The 12,932-nt window shown below is 37.5% G+C and overlaps 1 protein-coding gene across 3 annotated transcripts in view; it reads right to left on the bottom strand.

Moving 5' to 3' along the window:
- LOC149043919 (ephrin type-B receptor 1-like) overlaps positions 1-12,932 on the bottom strand; it is a 92,710-nt gene that overhangs the window by 31,756 nt on the left and 48,022 nt on the right. The gene's annotated exons all lie outside the window — the stretch shown is intronic.

The raw sequence follows: 12,932 nt of genomic DNA, 5'->3' as shown, positions 1-12,932 counted from the left end.
ATTTTGAATTTGGATTTTTTGAAAACCGTCGAGAAAATAATGAAACCAGGAAGATTCGCTTAGGTCGAACCAGTTGTTTGAACTTAAAGGCATTAAGAATATAACGCAAAGAAGTGTACGTTCTAGAATAAACCTTTGCAAAGATTTTCAATTCAAATTATTCACCTTGTATGCTTGGGAGTCATTCTGAGGGTGAGTGGTAAAGGGTAGGGAGTTGTGAGTAGGGGAAGGTAAGGATGTAAAGATAATTTGGTATTGTGGTACAAAATGCCGACTGCAGATCGGGTACAAAATGTAGACTGCAGACTGGGTACAAAATGCAGACTGAAAATTAATACTGTTTTTTCGTCTTACAAGTGATAACGTGTCATCCTACAACTTACCGAGTGTCACGCAATCGCTTTTCCGCGATCATCTTTGACGAATATTTGTACTATTGTGCAATGTTCCCTGCCCAGTTCCTGACATATTTTGTATTTAACAAAGCGACCACAATCGTTCTTAATAGAATTTCAAGCCTTCATATGGTGTTCTCACTTCACGAAAGATGTCAGTATTGAATAATTAACACGTGCTCTATTTTAGAGGCAACTGACAGCTTTGCACGTGCTCCGTCCTCTTCAATCTTTTAACCGATACGTTTTCATTTTGTTGACAAAAATGTAGACCGAGGCCAAAACTATTCCTTCTACTTGATATATTTTCAACGTTAAGGGATGTACACACTGATTCTCACACATGTGCCCTGTATTGTTATAAGTTTACATGAGGAACCGGCGAAATTTTATAGAGAAAAGCGAAGCACTGTTTTCGTAACTGGCCATTTGTTTACTTTACTAATGGTTTTATCTCTCATCGGTTTGGTGACTACGCGAATATTAATGTGTGAAAATCGTTGTGACACTCGGTAAGCTGTGAGATGACACTTTATCACATATCAGACGAAAAAACAGTTGAAATTTTCATTCTGAATTTAGTACCCAGTCTGCAGTCTGCATTTTGTACCCGGTCTGCAACCTGCATTGTCCATTTTGTGGTGACCGACTATGTCAGTGGCGGATCCAGACCTTGAGCTAAGGGCCCAGTTTTTTGTCGCTTGCCCTGACGGTTTTTCTTCCTTCTGCGAGTCCTTTGTTCTACTTAAATTTAGGGGGGCCCGGGCCCCCAGGCCCCTCCCCTAAATCCGCCACTATTAGTTAAAATCTTGTTGTGTTCACTAATCAAAAACTAGGTATAATTGATAATCAGTGCCCTCTTTGAACACAATTTTATGGACATGACATGTATGACAACCAGCTGTCCTCCGAGTGTTTAGATGAGGCTAACGAGTCGATAAATTTGAAGCTTCAACATCCCCCTCGCGGGCATTTGAACATCTGAAGATTGGCTCGTTCCAATCCCCCCTCCTTAGCCCGAAATTCCTTTCAAATGTCACACCCAATATTGAACGATTCTTTGTTGTAGAATTTAGTATTAGTTTTTAGTTCCACTGTTTAGTGTTACGCTTGTAAGCATCATTCTGAGATGTGAAATTTGTCTGTCTAAGCCATTCACTAACGAAAGCAGACTCTTCAGACTTGAACTCCTTCATTAAAGCACGTTTATTGCACTGAAAAGACTTGACACCTCTGATTCAAATACCCCGCCCTACCCGGTCAAGGATCAAATTCCCCATGCCACCCCGGGGCACTGGCGACGGTCAAAGTGCCGAAAAGCTTGCCCGATTTTGCGGCCCGAGAACATAGAATGTAACTAAAAGACAGATTGGGGAATTAGGGGATGCGAAAATGAAATGGGAAATAACTCTTCTTTTTTCAGTTTGCATTGTTTATAATGCGGAAAAAATATTTTTCAGCGGTGATTATCGATATCCACGCTTTTTCAAAACGTGTTCAGAGGCAAAACGTAAAAAACGGGAAAATTTATGATGGCGAAAGAAGTTACCTTGACTTGTTTCGTTTTTTTTTTTTTTTCAATATCTAGACGAGTAACGAAAGGAATTTTTTCGATGTCTCCCTTTCCAAAAAGGTGTTTTTAAGAATTTTAATCCTTTAGTGTAAATGAGACAGAAATATCACTAATCAATCCTTGTTTTGATACATGACACCTAAAGAGTGTTGTAGAACCAAATTGTACGTGTTTCATTAACAAGTGATAGGTCAAATTTGATTTGTTGAGATGAAAGAATTATAATTTTGATGTTTATTTGTAAATTAATAGATTGAAAGTTTTAAAGAAGTTTGCCTCCAAGTGCTTCTAGCTATTTTTCAGAGTCCAGGTCAGTACTCAAATACAAAGAATCCACAGTTAGATGCCCATTAACAAAAGAAAAAAATATTGTTTTCCCAAATTAATAGAAGTTTGTTTAGTAGGGGAATTTCGGTCAGACACAGTTTGATGGTAAAGAGTGAGACGCTGTAGGCATGGGCATCACTTACCCGAGGGGTGGGAGGGTATGGGAGCATAGTCCCGTAATAATTTATATCATGAGGGAAGAGGCTACTAAAGACGTGCATTCCTTTATTCTGTGCGAGAATTTCCTTTGTTGGGAAGTTTTCAAAGCGAGGACAAGGGTAACAAGGAGCACACTCTACTGAGAAGGACAATTACTTTGTTTTGAATTGATTTGAGTGGGTCGCACGCTCAATGCGTGAGACTTACCCGCTCTCCAACTGCTGAACTTCCATGGGTTTCCCTCAAACATGAGTAATCTTTTTGTTGTTAACCAAAATTACTTCCTCCCGTGAAAACTTGACTAACAATATCAAAGATATTCTTTTCGTTACAAACTTAGCTTCAGACATGACGATTCGGGGTAACACCTTCCGTAATCGTGAATTTATTGTGTTCATTAAATTTTTGCTCCAAAACATTTTTAGAAAAAGCGTTGATAACGATAATTAACGCTAAATAAATATATCCCCCGTCATGAAAAATAAATCTAAAAAAACGAGAAACATTTCCCATTTTCAATTCCTCAGTACGAAACATTAAAAATAAAAATACGATGCTGATAAAAAAAAATAATAAAATGATACTTTAACATTCTTGTAAACAAAATCGTTTTCTTTTCAAGACTAAAATTTCAAAAAATACACATAAAAATATATTTTCTGCCTGCTGTTGACCACTTCTGAGTACATTTATTTTGTTACCTCAATTTAGTTTTTGTAGCTTTGAAACGTTCCAATCATACTCGGATAATTTTCCAAACAACACATAATAATAATACTCAAAATATGCTAATATACAGAATGTTTGCATGTGCCAGATAAAACCGATAAGGTAAAAGATGTCATGATGACATAGTCTCTTCGTAAGCTCCACAAACCTACCTTGTGTTGGTCTTCCATTTCTTTGAGTTCTTTCCTCAAATTCTCAAAAGATGGTCCTATGCTAGGGTCGTCTTTCCAACAGTTTGTTATTATGTCATACCTAAAACACAAAGACATTAAGAGGATCTCAGTATGTTATTAATGGCCTCACTTAGGGCGTCATTAGGCTTAAAATGTTGATCACAACTCGAGTTTATTGACTTATTCCAACATTTCCAACAGGTAGACTTGCCCATCAAGGAAAAGGGGGTTAATTTTTTAGCCGCGTATGCGATTCGAACAAAAAGAACTTAATTGCAACTCTATTTTAAGAGAAAAGGCATCGCAAAATAAACAACAAAAACAGCAAAGAAAACATGATATATTCATACAACTTGTCACCCACATGTTGTGGTTTAGGCATTCTGTATCCCGCTTCTAGCAACGTTAAAACTTGTCATCTATCCATCCTTGGATACGGTGAACCACCTGAAATAGAGCAGCTACTCTCAACACACTCTAACAACAACAAATGTTAAGTCAAGTGACTATGGTAATCCGAACTAGCTTGTCGCAGTTATGATTCACAAGAGCAAAAGTGAATTCTTCAGAGACTGGTACACCCTGCTTACTTCATGACTACCTGTCAACATGGATGCCGAGGCTAAAATAAATGGCCAGTCCATCAGCCTTGTAACTTACCAATCGTGAAAATCTCATAGAGAAGAACTGCATAGCTCAACCTATAAGACAAAAGGGATGAGTTTAGGGAAATCGGCGCTCTTGTCTGTAAAAAAAAGAATTTTAATACCTTCGGCAGAACGTATTGGAAAGCATACCAATATTCGTCCTCTTAGCTGATCCTAGACGGTATTTATAACTCAAAACCGGAGCATGTACTGTCACTTCTTCCTAATGAGATGATCCCACATCAACATAATGTAACGACCAAAAATCGTAAGAAGTCCAATAACTTTTCCTAGAGCGGAAAGGGTCATTCTGAGCTATTTCCATTAAGCTGGTAAAATTTTGTTTATGTGGTCCATGTACTCACGCGTCACTTTTTGTAGAATATTTTCCGTGCAGCAACGCCTCAAAACTGTGACGATAGTTTTCCGCCCCAAACTGGGAAACTGGATCTTCGCGGACGGCACAATAACAACTGGGGGAAATAACTCTGTAGAGACGACTTGGCAGCGAGAACGGAAACTCGTCACGATTTCCTGGTACACGGAGACCTGCTTCGAGCGAGCTTATACGGACGTCAAGGATAAGACAATCTTTGGTTCCACAGTACTTTTATTCTAGGTCAGGCCAACAAGCGACATGACCTCTAGCATACTCTAGTTTGTAATCATCAAAGCTGTACAAGGTACTTGCTTAAGAAGTAACTGGTGCGAAGTGCTATTGTTACGCAAATCGCAATATTTGAGTAAGGACACAAAGGAGCGGAAAAAGTCTCTTTGAAGCTAAACAAAAACTACTTAAATATTCCATCTGTTTCTACGACGGAAAGAATCTCAAAATTAAAAAGACGGATGCAATAAACTCTAGGCCATTAAAGTAGGAAACCTAGGTGCGAATTTACAGCTCTGGTATAGAAAACAATACCTATCTTAATTGCAGTAGCGCAGCTCAGGAAATAAAAAACGAAAAAGCAATTAAAAGTTTCTGCTTATTTACGCAAGATTGGTTTGGAAACCATCGCATGAAAAGAAATTAGATTTACGCGTTTAAACTCAGCTGCTATCTACCATGAAAACCAATGTTTCCAGAAAGACCATTAACACTTATATTTACCTAAAAAAAACCATGTACTAGATGACAAAAGTGCCGACAAGCAGGTGCATAGTAAAAGCGAGTAATCGATAAAAATCCATTCTAAAAGCCACTGTGGTTTTGTACATTTTTATTTAACTACCAAAGGAAAAAAACCCCGAATAACCGAATATTCCAAATGCAAAAGTATATGAATATATTTTTAAGATGTTTATCCCGAAACCCACGAAAACCCTAAATACAATATTTCTGTGATATGTCAACAATTTACTTTTTCTGGTTATAACTAATTTGAATAATCAACAATTTGAATAGAACAACTCGTTCACCATTCTTTACCGCTCAACCGGTCGAGTAAAAGAACGAACAAAATACAGAACTGGGTCTAAACCGATAAATAAATATAGAATTTGTCCTAAAGCTAAAATACATAATTTTTCCCCCTAACAAAGCTGTCCATTTTACAGGGAGGTAATTTTATGTTAACAACTGTATATCTATCGCTCTGTATATCTATATCTGTATATCTATCGCTCTGACGAAGGGCTAACGCTCGAAACGTCAGCTTTTTTACCCTTTACGGTGGTTAATTTACGTTTTCAACCCAGTTGTTAACACTAAATTACTTGCTATACTCTCCCACCGAAGCAGCACCACAGTTTCTATAGAAACTTACCCCTTTATTCATTTTACGGGGATACGTCCCTAAATCAAATATACGTAAAGAGTTGGTTGACGAGACTGAAGGAAAGGTCAAAAAATGAAATTCATAACATATAACAGCCTGATCACGAACCTCAAGGCATGTTGAATAATTTTAGCAGTGATTTGATGATATGTTGTAGAGCCAACAGAGCCACTGGTGTACGGTAAATCTTAGACTACAGACCATTGTAAAACCTCGCTAATTTCGTCTTGGTACCTTAGACTTTCGTTGATAAATGTTGTTCTCTTGGACATCTCTGGCCATACCAAAGTCTGTTAATTTGCACTTTTCCCCTTCTCCAACCAACACGTTACGAGCTGCGAGGTCTCAATGGATAATCTATGACAAAACAAAGCAAATCATTGGTATTGTAATGAGTTTAGAAAGTCCAGGAGAGTTAACTAAATGAAACTAGGAGTGAAAATTCATGACCCATTTCAGAAACATATACAAAAGTGAAAATTCGCCAACTAAATATAGCTTACTGGTATCGATGACAAATACGTCATTCCATCGGCGGCTTGCCATGCAAACCTCATCAGCTGCTCTGACGTCAGATTTGTATGTGGTTCGATATCCGGGTCTTTGAAGTAATTGTCATTTAATCCACTGCTCTTTCTTAGGTATCCTAGCAGATCTCCATGTGGAACATATTCAATCAACACCATCAGTGGGTCTATTGCAAGATAGATAGATCTTCAACTCGTTCAGGATAAACGAGGCATTTTATGATGACATGAAATAAACTTTAAGTTTACGTAAACCAAGTAATGTAAGTGGTAATTGGAGGTCAGTAATTGAACATTAGACAACATACCTGGGAGTCGAGTGGAAGCAGCAAAAGTTACAGATAACTGAAGAACAAGTGCAAATTTGCTTCAAGTCTCCGAAAAACTATTTAAACTGTAAGGCATGGGAAGTGTGGAAATATGTCTCTAGTGAGCAAGAGATTTGCTCGAAAACGGGCAATTAATGTAAACTTTTCCATATTCACCAGATATCGTGACACATCCCAAAAGTTTGATGACATGAAGATGCGGCTCGAGGTGCTTCATCATATCAAGTTCGGACAACAAGTCCTTCCTCTCTGATTCAGAAGCGTCAACTGCAAGATGACCACCCAAGAATTATTACCTTTTAAAGCAATCACAGTAAATGTGACGAAACTAGTAGTATATGTCCTATCTCACGGCGAGTGGTGTGTAGCTCAGTGGTTTAGCATCGTATTTCAAATCATAAGGTCAGAAGTGAATTCTTGAAATCCTTTAAATTACTCTAGCGGGCAGACAAACCTGCTGCGGCCCTAATGCTATGTTTTCACCGTACACGTACAATTACATTTAAAACATTGTAGTTAGTGAAAAAAAGACAATGATAAAACTGTGTGTATACTAATCTACCGGCATGACTACATTTATTGATATAGAGATCAATAAGTGTAAGCATTCAGCAAGTAAAATACTGAGCGGAATACAATTAGCCGGGGCTATTACTTTTCACTTCCACTGAGGTCACATTTTGGAAAAAGTGGCCCTCGTTACTTTGGATTCGGAATTGCTAATCTTTGTGGTTTTCTACTTTGGAGCGTGTGGGAGGTAAGAGGTTTGATGAAAGACAATAGTTTTCTAGTTATTTTAAAAGACACTTTTACTGATTTGCTTAAGCAAGGGTGGATACGAACTGAGCACGAAAGTTCCACCTTGATGGTAAGGCCACAGAAGGGGCTTCTCATGTCTCAATAGCGTTGCCCTGTTTATTATGATCAAGTAACTGAGATCACGTTTTCTTTAGTACTCATTCAAGAATAGATTCAGCACTTAACTAGCCTTGGTCCACTATTTGAGGAATGCGGAGATAAAGTTTCCCTTGCTACTCTCAGAATGACTAAACAAACATTTTTGACGCTTCTTTTGGAGGTTTCGTTACGAATTTTAAAGAAATGCACGTATTTATTTGAAGCAATCGATACCTTTCAACATCTTGAAAGCCACAAGTGTTCTCTTAAGTCCCCCATATGGGCCTATGATAGTTGCCTTGGCAACCTGACCAAAAGCACCTTTACCAACGACCTTTTCTATAGACACACGCTACTCAGGAATCTCCCAATGGCGTGTAGATGGATCTAGAGAGGTGTATTCACTGACTGGTTCGGCGGTTTGTGGACAGTTCGCCCGCATCGCATCTCCGGTCTTGGATGTTGACAGAGTCTTCTCATCCAATGCCATGTGTTGCTGGCTTTGAGAAGGATATGCCATTTCAAGTCCAGCCTCATGGTTTGAAAAAATTAAGAAAACCACGGCTATAATGAAAGATGTTTTCCAACGACATAATTTCTGTATCACTTTCTGCATTTAAACCTACTTTGAACTACCATTTCAATAATTTAGTGTTTCATTTTTACATTTACCATGAAAAAGTATGTAGGCAGTGAGTAACATCACTGTCATTTCATTTTCTCTCAGTTTTCAGACCATACTATGCATTACGTCGTCGGAAATTCGTGATCATCAGTGACGCTATGTTCAGTATCATTACTGTTGATACTGTCATAATTTTTAACAAGACGTGAGACTGTACATGCACAGAAAATAAAAGCGCCAATGACGTTATTGAAAATTCTTTTGCGCAGTAATTGCGAAATTCAAACAGAGAGAGATTTCTAAATATAGATCATCAGTATCATAAAAGTATTGTTCTTTATCCCATTGAGATTTACACATAAAAAAAGCCCGTGTAAAATTTTCTCGAAATACCCAACCAACCAATAATGATCAGAGAGGCGAAAGAAAGTGAAAATGCATCGTTCGTCCAATCAGAGACACGAATGATAATTCTTTACAGTGGAGGGCAGCGAAATGTGCTCCCATTGAAGGAATAATACATGACTTCATAGTTGAGCAAGAACACAAATAACAGATTTTCCTGTTGCACTTAAATGGCTCCCAATATTTGAAGTGCGTCGGTATCAGTATGTATGAAATAAACACATCATAGTATGGAAAGTGCCTGAATGATTTGTATTCACTTGTTGCGATGCATCACAAAACTCACTTCGCGCACTCGTTTGCTTTTTGATACATCGCAACTCGCGAATAAAAACTGTTCGTATGCACTTCTATGGAATAATCTCTCTTTTGAATAGCAATATCATGAAGGAACTTACATTATCATACCCTTTTTCGTCGGTTGTTTTGCATTTTGGCCTAAAAAAAAATTAAAAGGAACATTATTTCTTTTAAAAAAATTGTTATCTTTTTTGGCAAAATTAAAATTCAATCGATAAAACGCCTGGAATATTTCTTCGGATGGAAAAATGCTTAATACTGGATATTGGAACACCTCTGGGCACCCCATAACTGTTACTTATGTCACGATTAGTGACTGAATGCTATCTTTTGCACTGGTTTATTGCTCAAACAAAGCCAAGTTCCACAAATACCAGGAGCTTGGTTTGTTTGCAAAAAGCAAACAGGTAAATGTAGAGGTGTACTGTTTACAACTTATAACAAAAACAAGTCGCGAACACACCATAAAATGGACAATAACGTCACCTTTCTCTTTTTGTTGCCCCTACAACGATCAAAACAGACATAATAATCGAGAAAAAGCGAAAGAAGAATAACTAAATAACTACCAAAAGAAAAGAAACAATTAATTCGGAGGCAACGCAAAATTTTACCACCTGACATTCATCTATACAGCGATTTGTTTATTATCTAATGCGATGGTCAAAATTACGAAATAACAGAGAAACACGAAGATGTAATCACAATTACCACGCTTTATATTCGCCCCATTTCAAATACGAATAAAAGACTTGTTTACCCAGCCTCATCTAAACACAGGGAGGCTTGGAGGTTCCGTTTCTTGAGACCCAAATATTGCATTAATGCAACTCTTACCATTGGATTTCTTGCAACACCAATTATACTTCAATTTGAACAAAACTAATATTCCAACAAGAAGAGCCAGTGCGGCAACTGAACCTAGCACTGCAGCTATAATATACCATAAGGCACCTAATAGCAGGACATATGAAATATATGTCTCCGTTAACTAAATATAGGCTATACTTCGTTTAACTACTTCTGAAAAAATAAATAAAACTTTTTTTTCAAACACCAATGCTAATTAGGAGAAACAGTGTATGTCCGAAGGGACATACACTTACTTACTCTTTAAGGTGTTTTAAGAAATGTCAGAATCATGAGCCAGCAAGAACGCATGAAGGTACCTAATAGATCTATACTGTACTGCTGGCGTTAACTGCTTAAAATAAGCTTGCTTCTAGCAGAATTGAAATCATTCTTTGATATCAGCGCTTTATGTGTTATTCATTTCGCCCTGTGAGAATTAAAAGTAGTGTAATCTACAATGGATTTTGAGTCAACATGTATTGGGTATTTTTCCATTTTTAAATTCTGCCGAGTTAACAGAAACTCTTGATCAGTAATTTTACTGAGTTCATGTGAAGGTCTAAGAGTTGAGGACGCACGGCTCACTCACCTGGCCCTGATTATTCGCGGTAAGGGATGCACGATTATCTGCCCGCGGGGAGATTTGACCAATTGATTGGGGAGAGATTTGTTGGAGGTCTAGTAATACTATTATTACTGCCAGACCTGTCGCTGGCTAGAAACGTACCAGCGAGCAAAGAAATGCTCATACTAAGCGATAAAAATGACGGCCTGCTCGAATGTTAACCGAAAGTTCCAAGGCAAACCCCTTTCCAGTCCGTTGCCTTTAGCTTTGGTGGTGTTATAGAATGAATGTATTTGTATATGATTTTGAAACTGGGAACAATACACAACACAAATATGACACATACTAAATGTATTCACTATGTTTGTGTCTCCTATGAGTTTTAATGAATCTCATTCCAATTGACTTGCTATTTTAGAACATACCATGCATTGACATTTCTGTGAAATCTTGCCAATCATCAACTACGAGTCAATAGACTTAAAACTATGTGAAAAGGGTTAACATTAAGAGACGATAACAAATTCAGACAACTTACTGTCAGATGGGCTGCCGGGTGACGTTGGAAATGAGCATGCGGCAGTGGTTCTTGTTTCAAAATTAACCAGAGATCTTGTCCTTTTTATAGCAACCACACTGAAGTTTCCGAGCTTTCCACCTTTCGTAGCATTACATAGCACTGTGATAACATCTTGCTCTCTTGTTTCAGAATTGAATATGAGCCTTAGGTCAACAGCTAAACCTCTACACCTTGAAAAAGACACAAGACGAGGATCAGAATATAGTATGTGCAAAATAGAACGAGAAATTATACTGATTTAAAAATCGATCGAAGCGGTTCACAAACCTGATGTCATTTTTAAACTCCACTTTTAAACTAACCGTGAGGTTTACTACCAAAAACCACTTTCATCTATAAGGCAAACGGAACAGAGTAACGGAAATCGAGATCTAAATAGATTGTTCCATACCTTTTAAGACTAACATTCAGTCTGAAGTAAATGACTTATGGGAACTTGCCGCAAGTAGCCTTTTTCGTGAACTACTTCGTAGCCAATTGCTTAGGCTCACTTGAATTGATGCAATGCTAAATATATAAACCAAATTCAATGCAAAACTATTCAGTGACATTTGACTTCAGTAACATCGGTTTCTATTTCCTCTAGTACATAACCTTCATCGTAGCTAAAAAAAATATTGTAATCGCATGATATCGATATCTATTCACTAAGCTAATACGCGAAATGATAGGTTAATTAAAACAATAAAAACTTAGACAGCACTTGTGATTACTGGAATGTTTTTTTTGCGTAAAATAGGTATATCCAAAATACACTTACCGATACGACTCCACAAGATAAGATAAAATGAGACCTTTATCCAAGTGTCAAAGATACTGTAGCATGAAAGTTAATATAATAGGGAATGCTAAAATACTATTTACTGTATACCTACTCTATAAGAGATAAAATAAAAGTTGAGTAAAAAAAAACCCTAAGTAATAAACCCTAACCCTAGGCTGAGCGATCGAAAAACTAATATCGCTAATATTTATATTTTTAAGTTACAATGTGTATGAAGAGTAGTCAGCTCCAGATTCTTCGCTCATAAGTTTCCACAGAGCTGACTGTTTTACCCTGCCTATAGTTCTTACCTATTTTGGTAATCTATAGTTTGTCGATCCGCTCGAATAAACAAATCGTGAAGATGGGTTGACGATTTGAAAATTTAATCATTATCCTTAAAATGTATTGCGAGAGGGGTAGGAGAGGGGTACCTCTGTACGTTTTTTCGAATCTTTCGATTCACCCGATTGGGAGTTGCAGTTCGTAGTTCAGTCGTTGATTGCATCTTATCAGTGGGACTTAGAACCATGATAAAATAAAATTTTGATGAGATTTGTACGAGAAAGGTACCTTGAACAATAAGTTGAGTTGTTTGGTTATTTTAAACAACACCCCATAACTCGCGTGGCAAAACAAAAACTGAGGCTAATATGTGAATTGGGTCGTTCCATGAGCACAAATAGCAAAGAATTACACGTCTTTTCTTTATATTATGAACAACACACGATAACTTGCGTAGCAACACAAAGGGGCTAATATTTGCTTGTGTCGGTTTATAAAAACAGGAAGCAAAGAGTTAGGCGTCCTTTCTTCTTCATATCTTGAACTACACTCGATAACTCGCGCAGCAAAACAAAAAAAAAGAGGCAAACATATTCATGCATCGTTCTACATAATGTATAAGCACAGGCAATAAAGAATTACACGTTCTGACTTCTCCATATTTTGAGCAGCACTCGTTAACTCGCACACTATAGCAAACTTCAAGCTATTATGTGTATGTGTCTTTTTATATAGATATCGAAGAATCACACGTCCTTTCTTCTTCATGAATTTCGAACAACACATAATGCTCGCCTAGCAAACGAACAAAGAGGCCAATACATGTACATTTAACCATCGTTCAGCACAGGCAGAAGCATTTTCGCCCTGACTTCTTCATATTTTGAGCAACACTCAATAACTTGCACAGTATAAAAAACAAAAGGCCAATATGTGCATGCGTCATTCTATAAACACAGGCAAGGAAGAATTAAACGTTTTGACTTCCTAGGTGGCTTCCCAGAAAATTTACGAACACATCTC

The sequence above is a fragment of the Pocillopora damicornis genome, chromosome 6 (genome assembly GCF_964200805.1).
Source record: "Pocillopora damicornis chromosome 6, jaPocDami1.2, whole genome shotgun sequence".
Classification (NCBI taxonomy): Eukaryota; Metazoa; Cnidaria; class Anthozoa; order Scleractinia; family Pocilloporidae; genus Pocillopora; species Pocillopora damicornis.
The sequence above is the reverse complement of the archived record's forward strand: the minus strand, read 5'-3'. Positions and strand labels throughout refer to the sequence as shown.